The sequence below is a fragment of the Akebia trifoliata genome, chromosome 12 (genome assembly GCF_017979445.1).
Source record: "Akebia trifoliata isolate Shusen 1 chromosome 12, ASM1797944v1, whole genome shotgun sequence".
In the NCBI taxonomy this organism is placed as follows: domain Eukaryota; kingdom Viridiplantae; phylum Streptophyta; class Magnoliopsida; order Ranunculales; family Lardizabalaceae; genus Akebia; species Akebia trifoliata.
In genome coordinates, this window is record NC_141386.1 from 22,586,236 (window position 1) to 22,613,925 (window position 27,690).

A 27,690-nucleotide genomic window follows, 5' to 3' on the forward strand; every position below is an offset into this window, starting at 1 on the left:
TCATCGGATTTTTACTCCGATGTGAGGATCTCCAAGGATTTGACTGGCGGGATGGTCCTTGACAACAGGTAGTGTTTCTGGAACCTGAGACGTTGGGGGTGGTAAGGATGTAGGAGGGAACACTCCATCGTCATCACCTTCAACGTCAGAAGGACCATTCTCCTTGATGGGTTGATCATCGACCACCACATTTATGGATTCTTGAATTGCAGAGGCCCTCTGATTAAAAACTCGAAAAGCTCGACTGTTCGAAGAGTATCCCAGAAAGATTGCTTGGTCGCTTTTCGAATCAAACTTCTCCAAATGTTCCCAATCTCTAAGGATATAACACTTACTACCGAAGACCTTGAAGTGCTTGACACTTGGAGTTTTGTTGTTCCATAATTCATATGTTTTTTTGTTTAGGCTTGCTCGAAGATATACTCGGTTGATGATGTGACAGGCAGTGTGATATGATCCTTCTTGAATGATATAAACCCTCTTGAAGATCTCTTGATGATCTCTTCTAGGAACCCTTGAATTTGATGTCTTCAAAACGTGTTAGATCACTTGGGAACAAAAGATGTTGATCGGATTAGAATCTTAAGGAAACTAAGTCCCTAAAACCCCAACCTTGAGACGCCACAAAGGATGATCACTCCTTTGATAAGTCGAAGATTCATGCACTTCTTCAAGAACTCAAGCAAGAACTCATACAAAAACTCATACAAGAACTCATAAAGAACACATGAAGACTTAAGAAACTTCTTGAATAAACTTCAAAGAATTGCTCATAAAATGTAAATTATAAATTGTGTCTCAATTACAAGATGAGGTGCCCTTTTATAGAAAAATTAGATCAAGATTAATTCTAATTAATCCTTGGAAAAATAAAGAAAGTCTAATTAGTCCTTAGGAAATTAAGAATTCAAAACTAAGGACAATTAGAACATAAAAATTCCCAATTAACCCTTGCATTCAAATTGATCTCTTGCATAAAAAGATAGTTGACCATCCTTGATGAAACTTTGATATCTCCGAAGTTAGCCTTAGAATCTTCTAGAATGGCCTCTTTGTATTGTACTTCCACAATCAAGCCTTGCAATGCCTCTTCCATCTTCTTTGTCCTTGCCCTAGTCATCAGACCGCCAATTCCTTGCAATGGTTCTTGAGAAGACTTGAAAACATCAACTTGAGTTATTAGGTCAGCAACTCGATCTCCATTATTCTCCTCATCTTCGAAAAGATTCATCCTTGAATCACCTACATTAAACAAAGATAAATCAGCAACATTAAAAGTTGCACTAACATTACCATAATCACTTGGCAAATCGAGTTCGTAGGCGTTATCATTGATCCGTTCCAAGACTTGAAATGGACCATCTCCTCGAGGCTGCAATTTTGATTTCCTTTGGGTAGGAAATCGCTCCTTACGCAAGTGCACCCAAATCCAATCTCCAGGGTGGAAAATAACTTTCAAGCGGCCCTTATTGGCTTGCTTAGCATATTGCTCATTCTTCCTGTCAATGTTGGCTCGAACTTTGGCATGTAAATCTTTCACAAAATCTGCATTTTTCTTATCATCAAGATTAGCATGTTCATTAGTAGGCAAAGGTAAAATATCCACAGGCGTTAAAGGATTAAAACCATAAACAATCTCAAATGGAGAAAATGAAGTAGTTGAATGAATAGTCCTATTATATACGAACTCAATATGTGGTAAACACTTCTCCTATTGTTTTAAATTTTTTTGAATGATAGCACGCAACAAGGTAGTGAGTGTCCTATTAACTACTTCAGTTTGGCCATCCATTTGAGGATGTACAACAGTAGAAAATAGAAATTTAGTTCCTAATTTACTCTATAAAGTACGTCAAAAATAACTTAGGAACTTAACATCTCTGTCACTAACAATTGACTTAGGTAGCCCATGCAATCGAACTACCTCTTTGAATAACAAATCATCAATATGTATTGCATCATTGGTTTTAGTACATGCAATAAAATGGGCCATCTTACTAAACCTATCAACAACAACAAATATACTATCTTTACCATTTTGAGTCCTTGGCAATCCTAAAATAAAATCCATAGAAATATCAGTCCAAGACTGATTAGGTATAGGCAAAGGGGTATACAAGCCATGCGATCGAATTTTAGACTTTGCTTGCCTACATGTAATGCACTTGTCACAAACAGATTGAACATCATGCTTTATATGGGGCCAATAAAAATGCTCACGTAAGATATCTAAAGTTTTTAGGACACCAAAGTGACCCATTAAACCTCCCCCATGACTTTCCCTTACAAGTAACTCACGAACAGAACAATTAGGCACGCACAATTTATCTTTCTTGAAAAGAAATCCTTTATGCCTATAAAAGTCACCAAACGCACACTTAACACATACATTCCATACTTGGCTAAAATCAGAATCATTGGCATACAAATTTTTAATCAATTCAAAACCAAGTAGTTTAGTTTGCAAGGAAGTAAGTAATACGTACCTTCTTGATAATGCATCGGCCACAACATTTTCCCTCCCACGTTTATATTTAATTACATAAGAAAATGTTTCTATAAACTCTAACCATTTAGCATGTCTTTTATTAAGCTTACGTTGGGTCTTCAGGAATTTCAAGCTCTCATGATCAGAATGAATGATAAATTCCCTCGGCCATAAATAATGTTACCATGTTCAAAGAGCTCTCACTAATGCATAAAGCTCTTTGTCATAAGTAGGATAACTCAATGCTGCCCCACTTAGCTTTTCACTAAAATAAGCTATTGGTTTAGAATCCTGCATCAAAATAGCTCCTACTCTAATCCCGGATGCATCACACTCTATTTCAAAAGCTTTATCAAAGTTAGGCAAACACAATAAAGGTGCATTAGTTAACTTATCTTTCAAAGCTTGGAAAGCCTGATTCTGCACATTAACCCAATTAAAAATAACATTCTTTTTAACAAGTTCATTCAAAGGTGCAGCAATAGAACTAAAATCCTTAACAAACCTTCGATAAAAACTTGCTAAACCATGGAAACTTCTTACCTCGTTCGCATTCTTAGGTGTAGGCCAATCCTTTATTGCCCTTACATTTTCCTCATCAACACTAATTCCCTGAGAACTAACAACAAATCCAAGAAACACAACAGATTCCATATAAAATGTGCATTTCTTAAGATTAACATATAATTGGTGTTCTCTTAACACACTGTACACAGCATGCAAATGCTTCACATGGTCATCAACATTTTTGCTATAGACTAAAATATTATCAAAGTAAACTACCACAAATTTTCCCATGAATGCACGCAAGACATGGTTCATTAATCTCATGAATGTACTAGGTGCGTTAGTTAAACCGAAGGGCATTACTAACCATTTATACAACCCATATCTAGTTTTAAATGCAGTTTTCCATTCATCTCCCTCTTTCATGCGAATTTGATAATACCCATTCTTTAAATCAATTTTAGAAAATAAATGAGAGCCATGCAATTCATCAAACATATCATCCAACCTATGGATAAGATGCCTATATTTTACTGTTATCTTATTAATAGCTCGACAATCCACACACATGCGTCATGTTCCATCTTTCTTTGGTACTAAGAGAACAGGAACTGAACATGGGCTGAGTCTTTCCCTTACAAATCCCTTCTACAGCAGTTCATCCACTTGCCTATGTATCTCTTTTGTTTCCTCGGGATTAGCTCTATAAGCAGGTCTATTTGGTATAGCAGAACCAGGCATGAAGTCTATTTGGTGCTCAATTCCTCTTAAAGGAAGTAAACCATGTGGAATCTCCTCGGGAAAAAGATCCTCAAAATCCTGCAATAAAGACACAACAATACTAAGCAAAGATGAATTAAGATCGTCAGTGGAAAAATAAACATCTTTGTACATAAGAACTAGAACTTGTGACCTTGCTATCATTACACTTTTAACATCATGTTTTTCAGCAAGTACACTCAGTACTTTCTTCTTCTCTCCATATTGTTCACTTTGCTCTCCTTTTTGCTCACACCTTTGTTTCTCTTTCATTTTACACTCACTTGCTATCCTGACCTGGTCCTCATAAGCTTGCAAAGGTTTGAGAGGGGCCAATACAATTTTTTGATTGTTCATTACAAAAGAATAACGATTTTTATACCCATAATGCGACACTCTCCTATCAAATTGCCATGGTCGACCGAGTAGTATATGACCAGCATGCATCGGTGCCACATCACAAATAACCTCATCCATATACTTGCCTATTGAGAAAGAAACCCGAACTTTTTTATTTACCTTCACTTCTCCATAATCATTCAGCTATTGTAGCTTATATGGCTTAGGATGTTTCTGCCACTTCAAATTCAACTTCTCTACCAACAAGGTACTAGCAACATTGGTACAACTCCCATTATCAATAATCAATATACAGACTTTATCCTTCACGTGGCAACTTGTGTGAAAATTATGCTCACGTTGCTCCTCATCTCCTTCATCCTTAGGCTGTATACTCAAAGCTCTCCTGGTGACAAGTAAATCACCATGCACAGGCTCTTCTACTTCAACATCAGAGCAATCCTCTAAGGGAGGCATCTCGTTGTCACTTGAACTAGCACTTTCAATGTCACCGTTTGCCAAGACAACCATAACCCTTTTTTTTGGGCATTTAGAAGCAATGTGTCCGAACCCTTGGCACCTAAAACACTTAATCTGACATGACTTAATAAGAGGCTTTGTTTCAGGTCTATCTTTAGGAATAGAAACCGAAGGCTTCAACTTTGCATCTTCTTTTGGTTTGAAAGGAATTTTATTGTCCTTCCAATTTGGTCTCCACGGATTATTAGAAGATGATCCAGATCTGAACCTTCTAGACTTGATTTGCTTTTCCACTTTAATGGTTTTGTGCAGTAACTTTTCCATCTCCACATAATGGTGCAACTCAACCACATCAACAATCTCTTTGTTCAATCCGGCAATGAATCTAGCTATGGTTGCTTCTCTATCTTCCTCTATGCTTGCTCTAATCATGGTAATCTCCATTTCTTTATAATAGTCCTCTACACTCATGGAACCTTGAACCAACCCTTGCAGTTTGATATACAAATCTCGATAGTAATGGCTAGGAATAAATCTTTTACGCATCACTGACTTCATCTCATCCCATGATCTAATAGGTCTCTCACTATTTCTGCGCCTATTGATCACCAATTGATCCCACCATATACTGGCATAGTTTGTAAATTCCACGGCGGCTAGCTTTATTTTTTTATCCTTGGAATAATTATGACAATAAAAAACGTGCTCAACCTTTCTTTCCCACTCCAAATATAATTCAGGATCATTCTTTCCTTGAAAGGTCGAAATCGTCGTCTTTATGCTATCCAAATTGTTATCTTCTTTGAAATCAACTTTCTTATCCCGTCGATAATGTACTCTCTCCACTTCGGAATGAACATCTTCTTCTCCGTCGAACTCATGTCTTCGATATGGTTTAGATTTGATATGCACTAATAGTCGTTCCGATATCCGGATAAAAAGTTATGGCCGTTTGAAATTAGCAGTATCAATTTTCTGCAACTACAAACAGCGAATAGCCATCCTTTTTTTTTTTTTTTTAAACAAGAATTTAATTGTGGTTGTTCGGATCTCATAAAAAGAAAACATACATTCAGCAAAATAAGAAAAGGAAATAAAATAATTTTGAGAACTCAGGAACAATTCGTTGGTGGTCACCAATAAGGCGTTTGTGGACCAACTTGGTTTGCTCTTGAGTTATTTAACATATCTCTTTTTTTATTTTATTTTATTTTTTTATATTCTATCATCCAACAACAACAAGAATGTTAAGAGAGGATGTTGTAGACACCCCATTTTCGCATCCGCCTGATTGATCAACTCGTTAACCCGATTGCAATGATTCCCAATGATGGATGTGTATTCCAATGCTTTATTTTGTTACCAGATATGTTTCAGAAATCCGGATGAGGTATCTCGAACTGACAAAACCTTAGAAACTACGCTACGCTAGGAAAATATGACCCCAGAAACATAGAAATCATCATCTTGCAGACCAGAAAGAAATTTCACGATAAAAATCACTAAAAATTACCAAATTACCAAAATATCCCTAACCTCAAAACAACCCTAGAGCCTACGTTACGCTTAGGAAAACTCTCTCGAACACATAAAATAACAAATCGGAACCAAATAAATCATTTCACCAATTTTAACAGAATTTGACAAAATTACGAAAATGCCCCTCGTAAAGTTCACAACCATTTCACACAAAAACTTCATAAATAACAAAAACTAATATTTCCATTGAATTCCTTATGAAAAATCGATTCTAAAACATCCTGGAACATTAAAAACCGACTTAAAACGTGAAAAGTCCTCTTCGGGGGCAAAACGGTAATTTCACAATTTTAATAATGAAAAAATTCGAAAGTAATAAATAAAACATTAAATAATTAAATTGAAACATTAATGAAATTAATTTAAAAATTTGAACCTAAAAAATCGATTAATCGGACTCTCAGGCAAAATTGTTGAGGGTTCGTGGGATATTTCTTTAAGGACCCCTCCATTTGGGGGTCCAAAGAATTAAAGAAATAATGGAAGGGGGTTCTCCAAAATTTAAAGTCAATCAAGCAAGACTATAGTCAAAGTATTAAAGTCAATCAAGTGAGATTAAAGTCAAAATTAAAGTCAATCAATTAAGACTAAAGTCAAAACATTAAAAGTCAATCAAATAAGACCAAAAGTCATAATAGAATTATAATTGATTAATAACTCTATCTAATAGAGTTTTAACTTGAAAACAATTCTACCTAAAACAATTCTAATTAAAATACAATTCTACCTAAAATAAGTCAAACTAAAACACAACTCTAATTAAAAGATCTCTAATTAAACACTAACTCTATCCAAATCAACCCCTAAAAAAATCTATAAATAGAGGTGCCCACACCCTATTTTCGTATAAAATCAAAAACCCTAAGAGAAGTAGGTCTAGAAGCTCCCCTAGCCCCCCATAAACCTTGGTTTTGGAGCCCCAACTCCTTACCTAACATCCCCCCTTCAATTTTAGTCTAGAAAACACCTAAAATCTCTCCAAAAACACCCCCAAATCCGCAACAAACTTGAAGAGTTCAGATTCAGAAACAAGAAGATACCTTGATCTAGGAGATCCGAAGTCAAATCCGGAGACAGAACGAAGCAAGGGAGTACAGTACAAGGAGCTCTTTTTGTTAGATCTGAGGGAACAAAGTCCTTGCAATCGGAAAGGTAAATTTTTATTTTTATTTTATTTTTATCTAGGTTTTAGCAATGTAATTTACTTGGGAAGTTAGTAGAGACCGGCTTTGGCCGGGCGGGGTTGGTGCCTAACACCTTCCAACCCCGTAACTTGATCCCCGAATTCAGATTTTTATGGTAGATTAGTTCCTTTTATCCATGTTAGAGTCGGTTTGGTTCCTAGACCACAATAACTAGGTGGCGACTCCCAAACTTCAAGGGTCAAAAGCGGATCCGCGCACCCCGCGGATCGAGGGCGCTTTCAGTGGCGACTCCACTGGGGACATTGAGGATCAGACTTGAAAAACCCCAAGTATGGGAACATTGCCAATGATCTAGTTTATATTTTTAGTTGATTCTATTTAATTGCTAGTTAGTTAGTTTTTTATTGTTCGTTTATCATTTTTTTTATTGGTGGGTTTAACCATTAATTTCGGTTCAACTTTGAATACGTTATTATAGCATATTATTAATTTCATGTAATTCAATCGAGAGTCACTTGGGGTGACTTTAAATAATACCAAGTTTCTACGGATACTTTGTTGAGGGTGGAATAACGATCGTTGAGGATGAAATAATGAAACAAAGGATTCTTTTTATTTTTATTTTAAGGTATGGCGATTCATTGGTGATGACAAAAGATTTAAAAAAAAAAAAACGGGGAAACAACGTTCGATATATAACTTATTTTTAGTTAGTTTTTTTTCATTTTTTGTTTTTTTTAGATGATTTATGGGCAAGAGATGCTGCCCATTGACAGCAGATGGATTTAAAAAAAAATAAAAAAAATAAAAAAAAATAAAAAATTTTGAAGTTTCTGCCAACAGCAGCCTCCAATGGTGTGCCCCAAGTATAAAGCAATTTGAGTTTTTTAAATCCAACGATTTTCAATGGGGTGCCATAAGCGAAAACCCATTTTTACTTCTCAATTAGTTCTTTTAAAAGAGGTCTTCTTCCCCATTCGATCCCATCTGTCTCGACAGAGACTTGAGAATGCTTCTCCTCAAAGATGCCAAAACCCATGCTCCAGTTTGTGGATCTCGAACAATCGAGATATCAATCGATCAAGCCTGCTTCTACCTCTCAATCGAGCAAGTAAACGATGGAATAAAGGCGAGTAAATGACACGATCTGCTACATGCGATGAAAGGTTCGATTAAGATCAATCCTCACTTGCCTAAACTCAGTTTTGAGCCTCATCTCTACGTTCCTATTCAGTTTAATGGCTATTTTTTTTTTCAGTCAGCCGTTCTTGTAAGATTGATACTTCTGATCTCGATTGAACGTGGAGATCTTTGTGAAGATTGGTTGAATCGGTTTTTCACTCTTTTTCTTTTAAGTAAAAGTCTCCAATCACCATTAGAGAAGTTCAGAAAGAGATTTCTCTCATCACAGCGCTAAAATGGCGAATAATTCGTCAAAAAATCCCTTGTTACAGGCTGATCTCGACGCTGATCTGTTGTTATAGGTTGATCTCAACGCTGATCTGCTGTTATGAGTTGATCTCGACGTTAAACTTCTGTTGATCTCGACGTTAAGCTGCTGTTATAAGTTGATCTCGACGTTAAGCTGCTGTTGATCTCGACGTTAAGCCGCTGTTGATCTCGACGTTAAGCTGCTGTCATGAGATGAGCTCGACGTTATCCTGCTGTTTTAAAATAGCAAGGCTGATCTCGACATGTGCTGGATGAGTTCGATTATGGGCAGCGGCATTTAATCTGTTTCCCAAAATTATCTTGGTTTTTTAAAATCAATCTATTTTCTAAAAAAAAGGGGAAACAACGTTCGATATATAACTTATTTTTAGTTAGTTTTTTTTCATTTTTTGTTTTTTTTAGATGATTTATGGGCAAGAGATGCTGCCCATTGACAGCAGATGGATTTAAAAAAAAATAAAAAAAAAAAAAAAAAAATAAAAAATTTTGAAGTTTCTGCCAACAGCATCCTCCAATGGTGTGCCCCAAGTATAAAGCAATTTGAGTTTTTTAAATCCAACGATTTTCAATGGGGTGCCATAAGCGAAAACCCATTTTTACTTCTCAATTAGTTCTTTTAAAAGAGGTCTTCTTCCCCATTCGATCCCATCTATCTCGACAGAGACTTGAGAATGCTTCTCCTCAAAGATGCCAAAACCCATGCTCCAGTTTGTGGATCTCGAACAATCGAGATATCAATCGATCAAGCCTGCTTCTACCTCTCAATCGAGCAAGTAAACGATGGAATAAAAGGCGAGTAAATGACACGATCTGCTACATGCGATGAAAGGTTCGATTAAGATCAATCCTCACTTGCCTAAACTCAGTTTTGAGCCTCATCTCTACGTTCCTATTCAGTTTAATGGCTATTTTTTTTTTCAGTCAGCCGTTCTTGTAAGATTGATACTTCTGATCTCGATTGAACGTGGAGATCTTTGTGAAGATTGGTTGAATCGGTTTTTCACTCTTTTTCTTTTAAGTAAAAGTCTCCAATCACCATTAGAGAAGTTCAGAAAGAGATTTCTCTCATCACAGCGCTAAAATGGCGAATAATTCGTCAAAAAATCCCATGTTACAGGCTGATCTCGACGCTGATCTGCTGTTATAGGTTGATCTCAACGCTGATCTGCTGTTATGAGTTGATCTCGACGTTAAACTTCTGTTGATCTCGACGTTAAGTTGCTGTTATAAGTTGATCTCGACGTTAAGCTGCTGTTGATCTCGACGTTAAGCCGCTGTTGATCTCGACGTTAAGCTGCTGTCATGAGATGAGCTCGACGTTATCCTGCTGTTTTAAAACAGCAAGGCTGATCTCGACATGTGCTGGATGAGTTCGATTATGGGCAGCGGCATTTAATCTGTTTCCCAAAATTATCTTGGTTTTTTAAAATCAATCTATTTTCTAAAAAAAAGGGGAAATTAATTTGTTTCACAAAAAGGAAAATCAAAATAAAAAAAATAAAGAGTAGAAAGTTTTTTAAAAAAAAAAGGAAGTTCAAAAAATAATGAAATCAAAATTTTTAAATGTTGCTAATGGCGACATATGCTCAAGTTTTTTTTTGTTTTCTGAATTTCTTTTGATCGGGCTCATCTTGTGTTTTTTAAACTATCCTCTCTATTTCATCGATTATTATTATACCCTCAATTCAATACCCTTAGAAATTTCAAATTATTTCAGGTCACCCCAAAATAACCTTCAATTGGAATACATGAGAAAATAATACGGGATTAAATGCTAATATCAAGTATATGCTTAAGGTGCTTATCTTTGCCTATATGATTGGAATAATGTTGACTTTGATTGAATTTTCATTTGATCCGAATAGTTTTGATCTTGATTAAATTTTCATATGTATATGATTAGGCCCATGGGCCCATTTGCTTGAAAAGGCCCCGGGCACACCCCACCCTGTTTTGCACACACCACATGCACGTTTACCGCTTTACTCACTTACACGTCCCATTTAGCCAACGTGGCACTAGTGCGTGGCCCGGTCTCTTCGGAGATGCGACGTCATTCATGAAACCCACAACTCCAGTCACGTACCTTAGGGTATATCGAACTGGGGCATCAATACCGTCTGATCAGGTGATTCTGAGAGACATATTGATGCACCCAGGCTGGGGCGACCTGAGCCTTTGTCCTATTGTGAGCCACACAGTCACATGTCCCGATTGCCAACGTAGTACTAGTACGTGGTCGGTCCCCTCGTGGGATGCCAAACCATTTATGAAAGCTACAACTCTTGACTCGTACCCGTAGGTATAAAAGGTAATCTAAGTATATCAATTGCACTTCTTGGTCAAAACCGGTGCCTAAGCAAGATCTTGCCCCACTGTACCCTACTGTACGAGGGGGATAGACTACGTCTATTCTAGACGAGAGGTATTTAAGTGGGCCCTTACTCAGCATTGTGCGCCACCTCTCAACTGGAGATCAAACTGGCTGTTTTTGGCTTCAGAGAAGTGAATTGAGGTTTTAGATTATCACCTATACGGTATATCAAACCAAGTCACCACGTATCGAAAGGTATATAGGTGTGCTTGGGCAAGGGTGGCCAGATAAAAATGCATTGCACGTAGCAAGCCTAGAGTCTAGAAACCTTCCCCATAGGTCACGACTCGAACTTATCGTGGGTGTTCCCGGGTTGTTTATTGAATGAATGCCTGTTGTTGGATGAATGTATGTGAGTGATGTGAATGATGAGATCAAAGTGCATGATTGTCCTCAAGGATCAAAGAAATTTTAATTTTGAAAATTAAAATGGGTGCACCGACCCAGTAAAGAATCCATTCTTTTACAATAATGACCCAGTCCATCCCGATCCAACAATCATGATGGATCGGGCCAGTTAAATCAAAATGGAAATCGAATTTTCAAAGAAGAAAAAGAAAATATTTTTCAAAAAATTATTTTCCAAAAGAAGTGTTCTTTAGAAGAAACATTTTCCAGAAAATATATTTTTCAGAAAATATTTTCCATAAGTATAAGATTTTCCAAAAGAAAATAAATTGATCTTTTACATGGACCATTGGAAGAGTACTAAAATACCCTTTTGTGTCAAACCAGGATGTTAGCCGTCGGCGATAACCCAATCGATCAGTTAGTCAAAACAACCGTCATAGGAATGCACCCTGTAGAGAAGATCAATTTTGGGAGATTCATGTTGAGGAGTGCTCTTTACTTCCATGAGTTTGAGATCGACTGGAACCTCTTACATGCTATGGCTAAGCGATGGAACCCCTATCTTCACATATTCCATATGGGGTACATGCATTTATGCCCTACTCACGAGGATTATTGCGGCATCATGAGGATATCCACTTCAGGACCCCTAGTCAGGCCCTCATTGAAGATCGGATATTCTGGTGAACTCGCCACAGGGCTAAACATTTCCAAGGAAGAAGCCAAAGTCTTAGTCAATGACGGGAGATTAAACTTAGTACCGTTACTGGGCCCGTATCGTTCCCGCAGTCACCCCATCAATGTAAAACCCGAAGCTTGGCGAGCCACTAGAGACTATCGATTGTGCTTAGGAATCCTAGCTCAATACATACTGACCTCCAATAGTGATGGCCAAACTATCCCTGAGTCCTTCATAGATATAGCCTCTCAGCTCTCAAGGAAAGCCAACCCAGTACCTCTAATCTTAGCTGAAACCTTCTCAGGGTTAGATGCCATAAAAAATGGTGAGCGGGAAAGCTTCAAAGGAAGCCCTTACTTGCTCTATATGTGGCTTTGTGACCGTCTCAAAATCGTAGAGGTTCCCTCAAACCTCGAATATGGCCCAGAGCATTTTTCCAAGAGAAACCTGTTAGTGCGTCACAATTCAGTCAAAGCTTGGAGCAAATGGTTAGACTCTCGCCTCGCCTGTCATATCGATTTTAGGTGCCCTTGGTAGATGACTGATCCCCCTGTTCTAGGAACCAAAGGATCATACTACGTTCGTCTGATTGGTTTAGAAGAAACATCTTTTTACCACCCTAATCTAATCCCAGAACAGTACGATGTACCTACAAAGTTATCCTTACCTCAGCATAAAGCCTTCTTTTCCCCCGAGCCTTTGACTGAAAAGTTAGTACACCTCATTCAGAAAGCTTGGACAAGCGCACCTTAGGGTATCCAGACGGACCAGCAGAATTCAGAGAGCAAGTTGTTAGAGCCAAGAGGGTCAAGCCTAACAGCAATCCTGATGACCATCAAGACAAAGCTAAGCGTCCATGTAAAAATAATTCAAAACAAATTTGTTGAAAGATGTTTTAATAAGAACATATTTATTATCGTTTTCAATCAAACTATCTTTTCGAATAAATATTTATTTCCTTTTCAAATACTCATTGTGTGAATGGATTAATTAATGGATTGGTGCACAAACCTCAATAAAATGATTCTTAAAAATGTTATCAAGAGGGTAATACCGAAATTGACTAAATCTACCTTTGATGGGGTCATATAGGATTATCATTGCGCCCAAACTCAAGCGTCCACCTCCTAGTTGGAGTCGTAAGTCCAGTCGGTTAGAAAGAACCACAGTACCAAGTCAATAAGCAGAGATGGCTTCAGAATCTGAGCTCACAGAGATCCGTAAGATCTTGGCAGCCTTTGCCAATGATATCAGCAATATAAAAGGCAAAGTAAAAATGTTAAAACAGACCTCGAAATCAACGGGAATTCCCTTAGATGACCCAAAGGTTGAAGAGAAACGTCCACGTGAAGTCTTTGAGCTCGACGGAGATGAAGAGTATGTTGATGAAAGTCCGGCGTTATCTAATAGAATGTCTCAATTGGAGTCAGCAATGAAGAGTATAAAGGGTATTGATGAAATTGCAGCGGGCATTGAAACTTTGAATAGCATCCCTAGAATCCATTTGCCAGAAACGTTTGTGATGCCTGAAATGGACAAGTTCAGTGGAACAAGGTGTGCGAAAATACATCTTAAGGTGTATGTTACCAACATGCGCATTATGGGGCTCAGCGACGAACAAATGACATTGTTGTTCCAAAGAACTCTATCGGGATCAGCACTACGATGGTTAATGTCTCAAGATCCAGTTACTGTGGGTACATGGGAAAACATGTCAAAGGCCTTCTGGCATCAGTATAAGTACAGTACCGAGATTGAGACTTCAAGAAGGGATTTGGAAGCAACTAAACAGAAAAATGGGGAGACATTCACTGATTTCATTGGTCGTTGGAGGGCCAAGGCTTCTCAAATGTGGGATAGACCTTCGGAGAAGGAACAAGTAGCAATTATCCTAAAGAACCTCTCTCAAGGATATGCTCAACACCTAGTGGCCCAATACCTCCCTACCTTTGAATCCTTGTTGCAAGCCGGGAGCCAACTTGAGGATGCATTTGCCTCTGGGATCCTTTCTAACCCCTCAGATAACAAGCCTAAGAAACCATATGTTCCCAAACCCAACATCAACCATACTTACATCGCCAATACCTCAGTTACCCCAGCTCAACCCCCAGCCCGGAATAATAACCAAGTTCACCCGAGTCAACCTCGAACTCCGCGTCAATTTACCAATCTAGGGATGACCCTTACCGTAGCTTTGCACAAACTGTTGAAGAAAGGGTTGTTTACCCCGATTCAACCCCGACCTTTATCAAATCCCTTGCCAGTCGGACACAACCCCAACTTATTCTATGAATTTCATCAAAATCCTGGCCATCACACGGATCGATGTATCACCCTGCGCCATGCCATTCAAAACCTTATTGATAACAAAAAGATCACGATCCCTAGCCCACCAAATGTCACCACTAATCCACTACCTACCTATCAACCTCCACCAACCCTAAATATGGTTTCTCAGACCTCATTGCATTCGATCCCATCTCTCTTATCCATCCAATCCAGGTCAAACCGCCCAGTTACCCCCTTGTCGGGATAGCCTTCACTGATGAGGTTTTCACCGCAAATTATGAACCATTCGATTTAACCTCGGATGATACCTATTGTTTATCCCCACCTCGCTACGATAGTATCGCGTTCACTAGTTACCTGTTGGCCCAAATGAATCTGAAAAATCCTGAACCTTTGACAGCCGAAGATCCGTACTTGTTAACTGAGGAAAATGAGCCTTTCTCCCTTCCTGTGATGAAGTTAGACATATGACTCGGGGGAAGAGTTTTTAAACCACAAGAACTCTGTGTTGAAAATCCTGCAGCCCTGGCAAGAAAAGAAGGAGAAGATCCCACTAAGGAAAGCATCGAAGAGGATAACTCCGTGATCAAAACATTGAAAAAATCAGGGGCCAATATCTCAGTATGGGGTTTACTCATGGCTTCCACTGCTCATAGGGAGGCTTTTCTCAAAGCACTAAACACAACCCAAGTCCTCCTCTTGATACTTCTCCAGATCAGCTGCCAGTATAGTGGGGGCAACTTACGTGGAGATATCCTATCCTTTCTCGGACTCAGACTCCCAAAAGAAGGGGCAAGCCATACTAAGCCGCTGCACATTACAGTTGACTGTAACGGAATGAGGGTACCTTAGTTTTGATTGATAACTGGAGTGCACTGAACGGTTGCCCTCTGAAATGGCTACTTGTCTCGGATTTAAGGCTGAAGATCTCAAACCTACTAATCAAGGTGTTAGAGCTTATGATAACACCAAGAGAGATGTACTGGGAATTTTTGCACCTTCGGCTGTCCACAGGCATAGCTGAATTTCCTGTGGAATTTCAGGTTATTGATATCCAGTCCTCTTTCAATCTACTGTTAGGGAGACCATGGTTACACCAGATAAAGCCATCCCTTCTACGATACACCAGAAGGTCAAATTTATCAAGGATGGGCTGGTAATTACTCTTCATGGAGATGCTAAAATTGTAGGGATCATAAATAATACTGAGGCTAAGGATAAGCCGTTGCTTGAGATTCAACCAGAACACAGGGAGTAGAGGCTCAGTGGGTTCGAATTTGAAAAGATATGCTCAGTCCAATGGGATAAGCCGTGAAGGAGTATTTTCCAATGGAAAATACCTATAATTGTTGCATGGCCAATATATTCAAGAAAATGAGATTCTTCCCTGGTATGGGCTTAGGTCGCAAACAGCAAGGTATTAAAGAGGCACCATTAATTAAAGAGGCCGTCGGCACATTCGGACTAGGATATAAGCCTACTAAGGAAGATTGGGCCCAATATTGGAAGACAAAACGGGATAAGGCCATTGCTAAAAGGCAAAGGCGTACCACAGATCTCATTAAAATGAAGCCTATCGAAGACCCTCAATGGTTACTTTGTGAAAGAAGGAGAAGACTTCCGCTACTGTGGGTTCCCAGAGCCATTTATTGATCACATCACAGGTACTCGTCTGCCGGGGTTTGAAATTTTTTTGGCATGGAATGGCCCGAAAGGAAGCAAGCATAGAAGTTAAGGAGAAGAAAGTTTGAAGACTGGCAGCTCGATCTGGACTCTTCAACATAGATCAGCTATTCATTGAAGATCATGGTATCTTAGTGTTATCAGTTTGGAAAGGAATCCCAAATCCTCAGTCTGTAATCAAACCCGCTGTTGGGGTTCTATCAAATTATCATGTAATCAGTCCTGTGTTGCATGTCAAGGCTGGGTCTGTCGGTCCAATTAGTCCTGTTCAGTCTGACATGCCAGTTGAGTCATTTATTGAGTCGAGTAAGTTAGTTGTTTCTGCTGAGTCTGTTATTGCTAGGGAGTCTGTTTTTCCTACTGAGTAAGTGAGTCTGTCAAGTCTGCAATGAGTCCTGTTACCACCCATCCCTTTTTCATGAAATGAAAGAAATTTTTTGATTACCCCGAGCGCAATAATAAGTTAACTAATAATCTAGCTTCGGAGGGAGAGTCATCTGACGAAGAACCTCCCCCTGAAATAATCAAATTACTTAAACAAGAAGAGGAACGTCAAGCTCAACCTCTAATAGAGAGAAGTAGGGTTATAACCTCGGAACAAAAGAAAGTCCTCAAGAAATTCGTATAGGGGTCACTTTATCTCCTGATGAACGCAAAGGGATAGTAGATTTGCTCAGAAAGTTCAAAGACGTATTCGCATGGTCTTACGAGGATATGCCGGGGGTAAGCACAGATATTGTCCAACATCGGATTCCGTTGTATCCTAATGCTCGACCAATCAAACAGAAACTTCGACATATGAAGCCGGAATGGGCTTTGAAAATCAAAGAAGAAGTTACGAAGCAGATTAACGCTGGATTTTTGGAAGTAGTAGAATACCCTGAGTGGATTGCCAATGTCGTCCCGGTGTCGAAAAAGGATGGAAAAGTTAGAATGTGTGTGGATTTTAGAGACTTAAACAAAGCAAGCCCAAAGGATAGTTTCCCTTTACCACACATAGATGTTCTAGTAGACAGTACAGCAGGACACGCGTTGTTGTCCTTCATGGATGGGTTTTCAGGGTAGAATCAGATAAAGATGGACCCTCGAGATATGCAAAAGACGTCGTTCATCACGCAGTGGGGGACCTTCTGCTACAAGGTCATGCCTTTTGGTTTGAAGAATGCTGGAGCTACCTATCAAAGAGCAGCCACGACTTTACTACATGACATGATACACAAAGAGGTCGAAGTCTATGTAGATGATGATAGTCAAATCCAAAGAACGATTAGGGCATGTTACAGCAGCGTGGAAAATTTCTCACAAGGATTCAAAAGTATCAACTCCGCCTCAATCCACAGAAATGTGTATTCGGGGTAACTTCTGGAAAGCTGTTGGGATTTGTAGTCAGTCAGAGAGGAATCGAAGTAGACCCTGTAAAGATTAAAGCTATCCAAGAGATGCCGCCTCCCGAGACTGAAAACAGATTCGAGGTTTTCTGGGCAGAATCCAGTATGTTAGTAGGTTCATCGCTCAACTCACCAACGTCTGCGAACCTATTTTCAAGCTTCTTAAGAAGAATGAACCAACAGTTTGGAATGAGCAATGTCAAAAGGCTTTCGACCAAGTCAAGGAGTATCTTTCAAATCCACCTATTTTGGTCCCACCTACACCGGGTGAACCACTTCTTCTTTATCTGTCAGTCACAGAAGAAGCTATGGGATGCATGCTTGCACAGTATGACAAAGATACTCGCAAAGAAAGGGCCATCTACTATATCAGTAAGAAGATGTTATAGTATGAATGAAAGTATTCATCCTTGGAGAAAACTTGCTTAGCATTGGTATGGGCTACTCAGAGACTCCGGCATTATATGCTGTCTCATTCAATTATCCTATTATCTCGGATGGATCCTCTCAAATATCTTTTCGAGAAACCGGCATTGACAGGAAGAACCGCACGATGGTTATTGTTGCTATCAGAGTTGACATCACGCATGTACACAGAAATCCATCAAGGGGAGAGCTGTAGCAGAATACTTGGCAGATCACCCTGTAGTAGAAGGAATAAGGCCTGTCGATCAATTCCCAGATGAGAACATCTTGCACGTTAAAGAAGAACCGCAGAACCAAACATGGCAGTTATACTTTGATGGAGCGGCCAATCAAAATGGGTATGGAATAGGGGCAGTCTTGTTATCTCCAGAAGGGTGCCATGTTCCTATCGCTATTAAGTTAGCCTTTTCGAACACTAATAACATGGTTGAATATGAGGCGTGCATCGCAGGGCTCGAAGCTGCTTTGAACCTGGGCATTACAGAAATTGAGGTTTTCGGGGATTCAGCCTTGGTCATACATCAGTCATTAGAAGAATGGAAGACTAGGGATGAAAAGTTGAAACCTTATCATGAGTATTTGCTAAACTTAGTCAGTAAGTTTAAAGCTATCCTGTTCCAGCACCTGTCAAGGGAAGATAACAGATTTGCTGACTCCTTAGCAACTTTATCTTCAATGATCCATTTGCCCCCTGGCATGGAATTAAGGCCGATCACGTTGAAGTCAAAGACAAACCGCCTACTGTCATCAGATCAATTTGCTACTCGATTACCCGATGGAAAGCCATGGTACACAGACATAAAGAAAGTGTTGGAAAAACAAGAATTCCCGAAGAAGCATCGAGGAAAGAACGACAGACCCTACTAAGATTAGCGTCTCAATTTATCCTGGCGCAGGAAGCTTATACAAAAGATCTTATGATGGGATTCACTTGTCGTGTGTTGATGAAGATCAAGCTGAACAGATAATGATTGAACTACATTCAGGAGAATGTGGCCCTCATATGAGTGGGAAAATGTTAGCTAAGAAGATTATGAGACAAGGATACTATTGGCCCACGATGGAAATAGATTGTCATCACATGGTCAAAACCTATCATAAATGCCAAATACACGCGAACTTGATACATGTGCCGCCATCTCAATTAGTGGGTCTGACTTCACCATGGCCGTTCTCAGTTTGGGGAATTGACATTATTGGTAAAATATCGCCTAAGGCATCAAACGGGCACGAATACATCCTGGTTGCAATCGATTATTTTACCAAATGGGTTGAAGCTGCCTCTTATGCTGTGCTCTTACTACTGCGTCTCGAGTTGCAAAGTTTATTCAAACGAACATCATCAGTCGATACGGGGTACCTTCAAGAGTGATCTCCGATAACGGGTCGCATTTCAAAGCTGAGGTTATCAAATTGTGTTCAAAGTTTAAAATCTCACACCATAAATCATCTCCTTACCGACCTCAGACTAACGGAGCAGTCGAAGCAGCTAATAAGAATATCAAGACTATCCTCAGGAAATGTGTCAATCACATCGAGATTGGTCAGAAAAACTGCCATTTGCATTATGGGCATATCGAACCTCAATTCGATCCTCCACCGGAGCTACTCCCTACTCCTTAGTGTATGGCATGGAAGCAGTCTTGCCAGTTGAAATGGAGATTCCATCTCTCAATTTTGTTAGAAAGTCAGTTTCAGAAGCAGATTGGATTCGCCAACGGTATGAAGAATTGAATTTGATCGAAGAAAAACGACTAAGAGCATTGTACCACGTGCAAGCTTATCAAAGAAGAGTCGCCCGTGCGTTTGACAAGAAAATCAAGGCCCGTCACTTACAAGTCGGGGATTTAGTACTCAAAGAGAACAGGGCACCTATTTTTGATCCCAGGGGAAAGTTCAAACCAAATTGGGGAGGTCCGTTCATCGTCAAAGAAATATTACCAGGAAAAGCTGTCAGACTTCAAGATCATGATGGAATCGAGTTATCAGAACCAACCAACCTTGACCAAATCAAACGGTACTACATTTAAGGAGGTCATCTTTGGCCGAATCAATTTCCTTGCTACCCAGTTCATTATCTCCTTTCTCTAGCCTTTGCAGCCTTTTCAAAAAAAAATATATATATATATATATATATATATATATATATTGCCTTGTATTTCTTAGCCGATCACCTAACCTAGGGAGGGAAGTTTCGAACTACGTTTTGGTCTGATCCCAAAATTCTGGGGTACGTAGGCAACCTGAGAAGTTACTTCAGGCCCGACCACATCAATAAAAAAATCTATTTCCCCACATAATAATAAATGAAAAAAACTCAAAAGAAAAGAAATTCAAAATGGGGAAGAAAATTCAAGAAAAAAGGAAAATAATTTAAAAGGAAATGCCACACAAGAGGGGCATTTGGGTTTTTGAGCCTCAAAATCCCTTCTTTTATACCCAGTCCTAAGCCTACCTATAAAAGTCCTCCTAAGTACCGTGTGAAAAGTCAAGGAAGGTGGCAAATATGATCAGACAGTAACTCTAGAAGTTTAGAAGAGAAGGAGAAGATAAAAAATGATGAAGCCTGCTAAGTTGAAAACCCAAAAAGGGCGACTTAGGAAAAATTAAGGCAAGCTCGCAAGGTTTGAAAATCTGAAAGGACAACTTTGACAACAATCAGAGTCAAGAAAAAAAAGAGCTCGCTAGATCGAAAACCTGAAAAGGCGATCTAGGCAAAAGTTAGAGCAAGCTCGCTAGATTGAAAACCTGAAAAGACGATCTAGGCAAAAGTTAGAGCAACAAAGAAAAATAGAAGAAAATCCAAGCTAAGAGTGGTTCGAGCTAAAACCTCAGAAGACCGAATAACCAAGTTCAATACTTAGCTTAAACCAGGCATAGACTCAGAAGCCACAAGTATCTTGTCTACAATCGATCTGAAAATGTTTACTCCCCCAAGTGAACCAAGGGAGAGAAGGGTGAATTCTATGATGAATCTCGAAAGGAAATAATTTTGTACTCTTGAGCCTGACTCAAAACCTTCAATAAAATTAATCAAAAAAAAAGTTGAGTCTTTATTGCGCTTGTGGTAATCAATTATTTCAAACCTTCATACAGGGGCATTTTCTTTCTTCTTTAATGTAACTTTTCCCCCTTATACTAGGGGCATTTTTTTTAATCTTTGCATGATGTGTTCAATTATCTTTAATGCCACGTACATTGTCAAACTAGGGGCATTTTGTCTTCGAGCAATGTTAATCCTAAAAAATTAATAAGAACCCCAAACATAAGGTTACCCTCTTGATAACAGTTTTTTTGAAAAACTTTTGAGGTTCAAAAGAAATAAAAACTCATGTTTTAAATTCATAAAACTTTTTGATACATCCTTGAGGGTCAAACAAAAGCATTTTGAATCTCACATAGGAGATATGACATTCTTTCGTTCTCCAGATTCTTTTTCAGATCCAATCATTCTTGGAATCGATCATTTCTCTTCCAGATTCATTATCTTCCAGATATATTCGTTCTCCGATACCGCCGAGGGTTTTCTCGGAACTATGCTCAGATACCGCCGAGGGTTTTCTCGGAATTATGCTCAGTTACCGTCGAGGGTTTTCTCGGAACTATGCTCAGATACCGCCGAGGGTTTTCTCGGAACTATGCTCAAATACCGCCGAGGGTTTTTCTCGGAACTATGCTCAGATACCGCCGAAGGTTTTCTCGGAACTATGCTCAGTTACCGCCGAGGGTTTTCTCGGAACTATGCTCAGAGCCGCAGAGGGTTTTTCTCTCAGATGCACCGAGGGTTTTCTCGAATTATGCTCAGATACCGCCGAGGGTTTTCTCGGAACTATGCTCAGTTTATGCTCAGATTATATTCAAATTTTGCTCAGTTTATATTCAAATTATGCTCAGTTTATACTCAAACTACTCTCTCAATTTATGCTCAGGTTTTACTCAGTTTCACACAGTGCACACACTTGCACATTTGCACTTTTTAGTCAGGGAGAATTCTTTAAAATTCAAGGATCTGACGCCGTCAGTGAGAGTTTGCGCTCAAGGACCTGACAACCTTTTGATTCGGGGAGAGCCTTACCCTCAAGCTGCAAAATGAAATGTCACTAGCTTTGGCATTCAGATATCGCACTATCTACCAAAATAGATTTGCTATCTAGTTTGCTTCAACCCTCTGCCAAAGAGGGGCATCTGGACACACCCCATTTTCGCATCCGCCTGATTGATCGACTCGGCAACCCGAATGCAATGATTCCCAATGATGGATGTGTATTCCAATGCTTTATTTTGTTACCAGATATGTTTCAGAAATCCGGATGAGGTATCTCGAACTGACAAAACCTTAGAAACTACGCTACACTAGGAAAATATGACCCCAGAAACATAGAAATCATCATCTTGCAGACCAGAAAGAAACTTCACGATAAAAATCACTAAAAATTACCAAATTACCAAAATATCCCTAACCTCAAAACAATCCTAGAGCCTACGTTACGCTTAGGAAAACTCTCTCAAACACATAAAATAACAAATCGGAACCAAATAAATCATTTCACCAATTTTAACAGAATTTGACAAAATTACGAAAATGCCCCTCGTAAAGTTCACAACCATTTCACACAAAAAACTTCATAAATAACAAAAACTAATATTTCTATTGAATTTCTTACGAAAAATTGATTCTAAAACATCCTGGAACATTAAAAACCGACTTAAAACGTGAAAAGTCCTCTCCGGGGGTAAAATAGTAATTTCACAATTTTAATAATGAAAAAATTCGAAAATAATAAATAAAACATTAAATAATTAAAGTGAAACATTAATGAAATTAATTTAAAATTTTGAACCTAAAAAATCGATTAATCGGACTCTCAGGCAAAATTGTTGAGGGTTCGTGGGATATTTCTTTAAGGACCCCTCCATTTGGGGGTCCAAAGAATTAAAGAAATAATGGAAGGGGGTTCTCAAAATTAAAGTCAATCAAGCAAGACTATAGTTAAAGTATTAAAGTCAATCAAGTGAGATTAAAGTCAATCAATTAAGACTAAAGTCAAAACATTAAAAGTCAATCAAATAAGACCAAAAGTCATAATAGAATTATAATTGATTAATAACTCTATCTAATAGAGTTTTAACTTGAAAACAATTCTACCTAAAACAATTCTAATTAAAACACAATTCTACCTAAAATAAGTCAAACTAAAACACAACTCTAATTAAAAGATCTCTAATTAAACACTAACTCTATCCAAATCAACCCCTAAAAAAATCTATAAATAGAGGTGCCCACACCCTATTTCCGTATAAAATCAAAACCCTAAGAGAAGTAGGTCTAGAAGCTCCCCTAGCCCCCCATAAACCTTGGTTTTGGAGCCCCAACTCCTTACCTAACATCCCCCCTTCAATTTAGTCTAGAAAACACCTAAAATCTCTCCAAAAACACCTCCAAATCCGCAACAAACTTGAAGAGTTCAGATTCAGAAACAAGAAGATACCTTGATCTAGGAGATCCGAAGTCAAATCCGGAGACAGAACGAAGCAAGGGAGTACAGTACAAGGAGCTCTTTTTGTTAGATCTGAGGGAACAAAGTCCTTGCAATCGGAAAGGTAAATTTTTATTTTTATTTATTTTTATCTAGGTTTTAGCAATGTAATTTACTTGGGAAGTTAGTAGAGACCGGCTTTGGCCGGGCGGGGTTGGTGCCTAACACCTTCCAACCCTGTAACTTGATCCCCGAATTCAGATTTTTTATGGTAGATTAGTTCCTTTTATCCATGTTAGAGTTGGTTTGGTTCCTAGACCACAATAACTAGGTGACGACTCCCAAACCTCAAGGGTCAAAAGCGGATCCGCGCACCCCGCGGATCGAGGGCACTTTCAGATGTATATATATATATATATATATATATATTATATATGTATATATATGTATTACCAGCAAAAAAATATAATAAACGAGTAGTAGACAGTAAGTCAGCAATTGGATTATATTCTACGTTAATGGCGGAATCACCATGACATACTTGCTGAAATTTTCAGCAAACTACATTCCAACAAGAACACATTGAACACATTGAAAACACTGTTGTTATTTATTTATTTATTTATTTATTTTGAAATCGTTCTTGGTCTGATCCGATTTAATGTAACAACAAATCGCTCTATATGAACTAGATACAGCAGCTCCAACAACAGAAACGTGTTTCTGAGTTTCCAGCAAAAAAATAAAAAAAATAAAAAATAAATAAAATTAGCATTAAAACGTTGGTTGTTGAGTATGCATTCAACAAGAAAACCAACAATTCAATATAGTAAAACAGCCAAATATCAATATAGCAATTCAATAGAACGTTGCTGAAATTATCATTATGGCTGCTTATATTCTCCCTCTCTTAAGTTTATTTATTTATTTTTTCTATTCGAAGAGGACGTGAAGAACAGCAAAAGCAAACATATATGTATATAATTAGCAAACACAATCGTAAAACAGAAGAATCAGCAAGAAAGAAAAATGTTTTTTTTTTTAAAATGTATGTCACATGTTGGTCTGAATCTTCAGCAAGAAAAGAAAATGTTTTTAAAGAAACAGTAGATTGCAATTACAAGATACCAATTGAGATGAAACAATTGATGCCAATTGAAAATCCAGCAAGGAAACCATGGAATGTAAAGAAGACGTTCTTCTTTATAATGGCTGAATTTTGAAAATGTTGTGACGAAGAAGGATTCGTCTATTTTCAATGAAAGATCAACAATGAAACAAACATTTTATTCTAAAATTTCCAGCAAGAACAAACGTCTAGATGTTGGAAAACACAACAACTATGTATATTCTATTGGTTGCAGCAACAACAATGGTGGAAACATAGCAACGTCATTGGTGATGAACACAGCAACAAAGAATGTTTCTTTTCAATCAAGAATGTATCAAGAATTTTGAAATCTAAAACAAACAAAAAAAAAAAACCTGATTTTTCCAGCAAAGCTTGGTTGCGAATTGGTGGGAATTTATGGTTGGGGAGCAAGATCTACCCGTTTTGTTCTTCAATCCAATGTCGCCCGAACCAAATCTTCGAAGGATTCCTTCAATTATGATCTAATTTTCAGCAATCTTGGTGCTCTGATACCAAATGATATGATCCCTCTTGAATGATATAACCCTCTTGAAGATCTCTTGATGATCTCTTCTAGGAACCTTTGAATTCGATGTCTTCAAAACGTGTTAGATCACTTGGGAACAAAAGATGTTGATCGGATTAGAACCTTAAGGAAACTAAGTCCCTAAAACCCCAACCTTGAGACGCCACAAAGGATGATCACTCCTTTGATAAGTCGAAGATTCATGCACTTCTTCAAGAACTCAAGCAAGAACTCATACAAGAACTCATAAAGAACTCATAAAGAATACATGAAAACTTCAGAAACTTCTTGAATAAACTTCAAAGAATTGCTCATAAAATGTAAATTGTAAATTGTGTCTCAATTACAAGATGAGGTGCCCTTTTATAGATAAATTAGATCAAGATTAATTCTAATTAGTCCTTGAAAAAATAAAGAAAGTCTAATTAGTCCTTAGAAAATTAAGAATTCAAAACTAAGGACAATTAGAACATAAAAATTCCCAATTAACCCTTGCATTCAAATTGATCTTCCAAATTGATCTCTTGCATAAAAAGATAGTTGACCATCCTTGATGAAACTTTGATATCTCCGAAGTTAGCCTTAGAATCTTCTAGAATGGCCTCTTTGTATTGTATTTCCACAATCAAGCCTTGCAATGCCTCTTCTATCCTCTTTGTCCTTGCCCTAGTTATCGGACCGCCAATTCCTTGCAATGGTTCTTGAAAAGACTTGGAAACATCAACTTGAGTTATTGGGTCAGCAACTCGATCTCCATTACAGTGTTTACAGATTCGACCCATAGACTTTTAGGAAGATTCTTACTATGTAGCATGACTGTGGCCATTTCTAGAAGAACGCGATTCTTTCTCTCAGCAACTCCATTCTGCTGAGGGGTCTTCGGAGCTGAAAATTCATGTCGAATTCCATGTTCATCGCAGAATTGTGTGAATCAACTATCCTCAAATTTTCTACCGTGATCACTTCTTATTCTACCAACAACAGATTCCTTTTCTGTTTGGATACGCTTTATAATTTTTTTGAATTCATCAAAAGTATCAGATTTCTCTCTTAGAAATGCTACCCAGGTGAATCTAGAGTAATCATCAAAAATTACCAAGAAGTGTCTCTTTCCACCTAGACTTTATACTTTAGTGGGGCCCACAAGGTCTATGTGTAAAAGTGCTAGGGGTTTTGAAGTTGCAAGAGTGGTTGTCTTTTTGTGAGTACTTCGAATTTATTTACCAATTTGACACTCCCCACAGACATCTCTTGGTTGTTTTTCCAATTTGGGTAATCCTCTAACTAAGCCTTTTGAGGCAAGTCGAAACAAGTTCTTGTAGTGAACATGACCTAGACGTTGATGCCATAACTAGACTTCATCAATTTGAGCCATGTTGCTTACAGTGGTTTCTCCTGAGTTTTCGATAACATAACAGTTATCAAAAGTGCGAAGACCTCTCATGATAATTTTTCAAGTCGGAGTGGAGATCTCGCAAACTTCACGATTGAAGCTCACTCGGTGATCCTTGTCACAAATTTGGGATATGCTAAGAAGGTTATGTTTCAGACCATCAACGCACAATACATTTTCTACTGTGGGTAATCCACGACCACTGACAGTCTCTCTCCCAATAATCCTAGCGGTACTTCCATCACCAAAGTGACTGACCCTCCGTCAAAATCAACCAAGTGGCTAAATTGACTTCGGTCACCCGTCATGTGTCGAGAACAACCGCTATCAAGGTACCATCGCAAAAGATTTATAGCCTTCAGGACTGTGTGAATTACAAGGCACTTGTTATTCCCATTTTTGACTTTCCATTGTAGAATCGTCTTGGGGGGTTGAGGATTATATTTAGGAGGGGAGTTCTCCTTAGGGGACCTACCCTTCTTGGGTGATTTTGAGGAGAATTTTTCTTTGGATACATTATTCCACCTTGATTTCCTCTACTTGATTCAGCAATTGCTTTAGCTTTTAGGTTTAGGTAGGCAATCTGTTTGAAGAGGTCTCCAATATTGTTGCTTTGTTTGGGAGGAGATGAATTCTTTGCTCCCTTCCATTTTGGAGACTTTTCTTTCTTTCATTTTTTGACTTTATTTAACAATGGATTCTTTCCCTTATCATGCTTCTTTTTTTCAACCGATAAAGATTTACCAATAGAGATTTGTGAGGTTGTGTGGTAGATAGTTCTGTACTCGATTCATTCAAATTTCATGTGACCCGTTCCACCACAGAAATTGCATGTGATAACTTTCTTGGAGTCTTTCTTAGTGTTTGATGACTCTCCATGTATAAACACAGTGGGAAATGGATGTGATGTGGAAGTATACCTATCATAGCCTAATCCTCCTTTATCTCCATAGGATTTTTGCACTCCTAGAAGTTTTTGTAACTCCAAGCTTCCTTGAGTGTAGTTATACTCAAGTCTAGTCTTCTGTTTTTTCAGTTCGTTGATGTCAAACTTAAGAACTTTGTTTTCATCACGAAGATTTACTAATTCTAAGTTCTGACGAGCTATTGCGGAGTTAGCCATCGAAATGAGATTCTTGAGTTATTGAAGATTTTTTGCCATCTCATCTTTCTCAATCAAGACTGTCTCCGATGTAGAGAGCAAGCTGGTCTGTCTTTCTAAGGCTGTTGAGAGTTGGATCTTAATATCTTCTAATTCAAGGC

General features: G+C 38.4%; 1 pseudogene; it reads right to left on the minus strand.

Moving 5' to 3' along the window:
• LOC147389077 (uncharacterized) lies at nucleotides 1-27,550 on the minus strand (annotated as a pseudogene).
• Nucleotides 27,551-27,690: the final 140 nt, after the last annotated feature.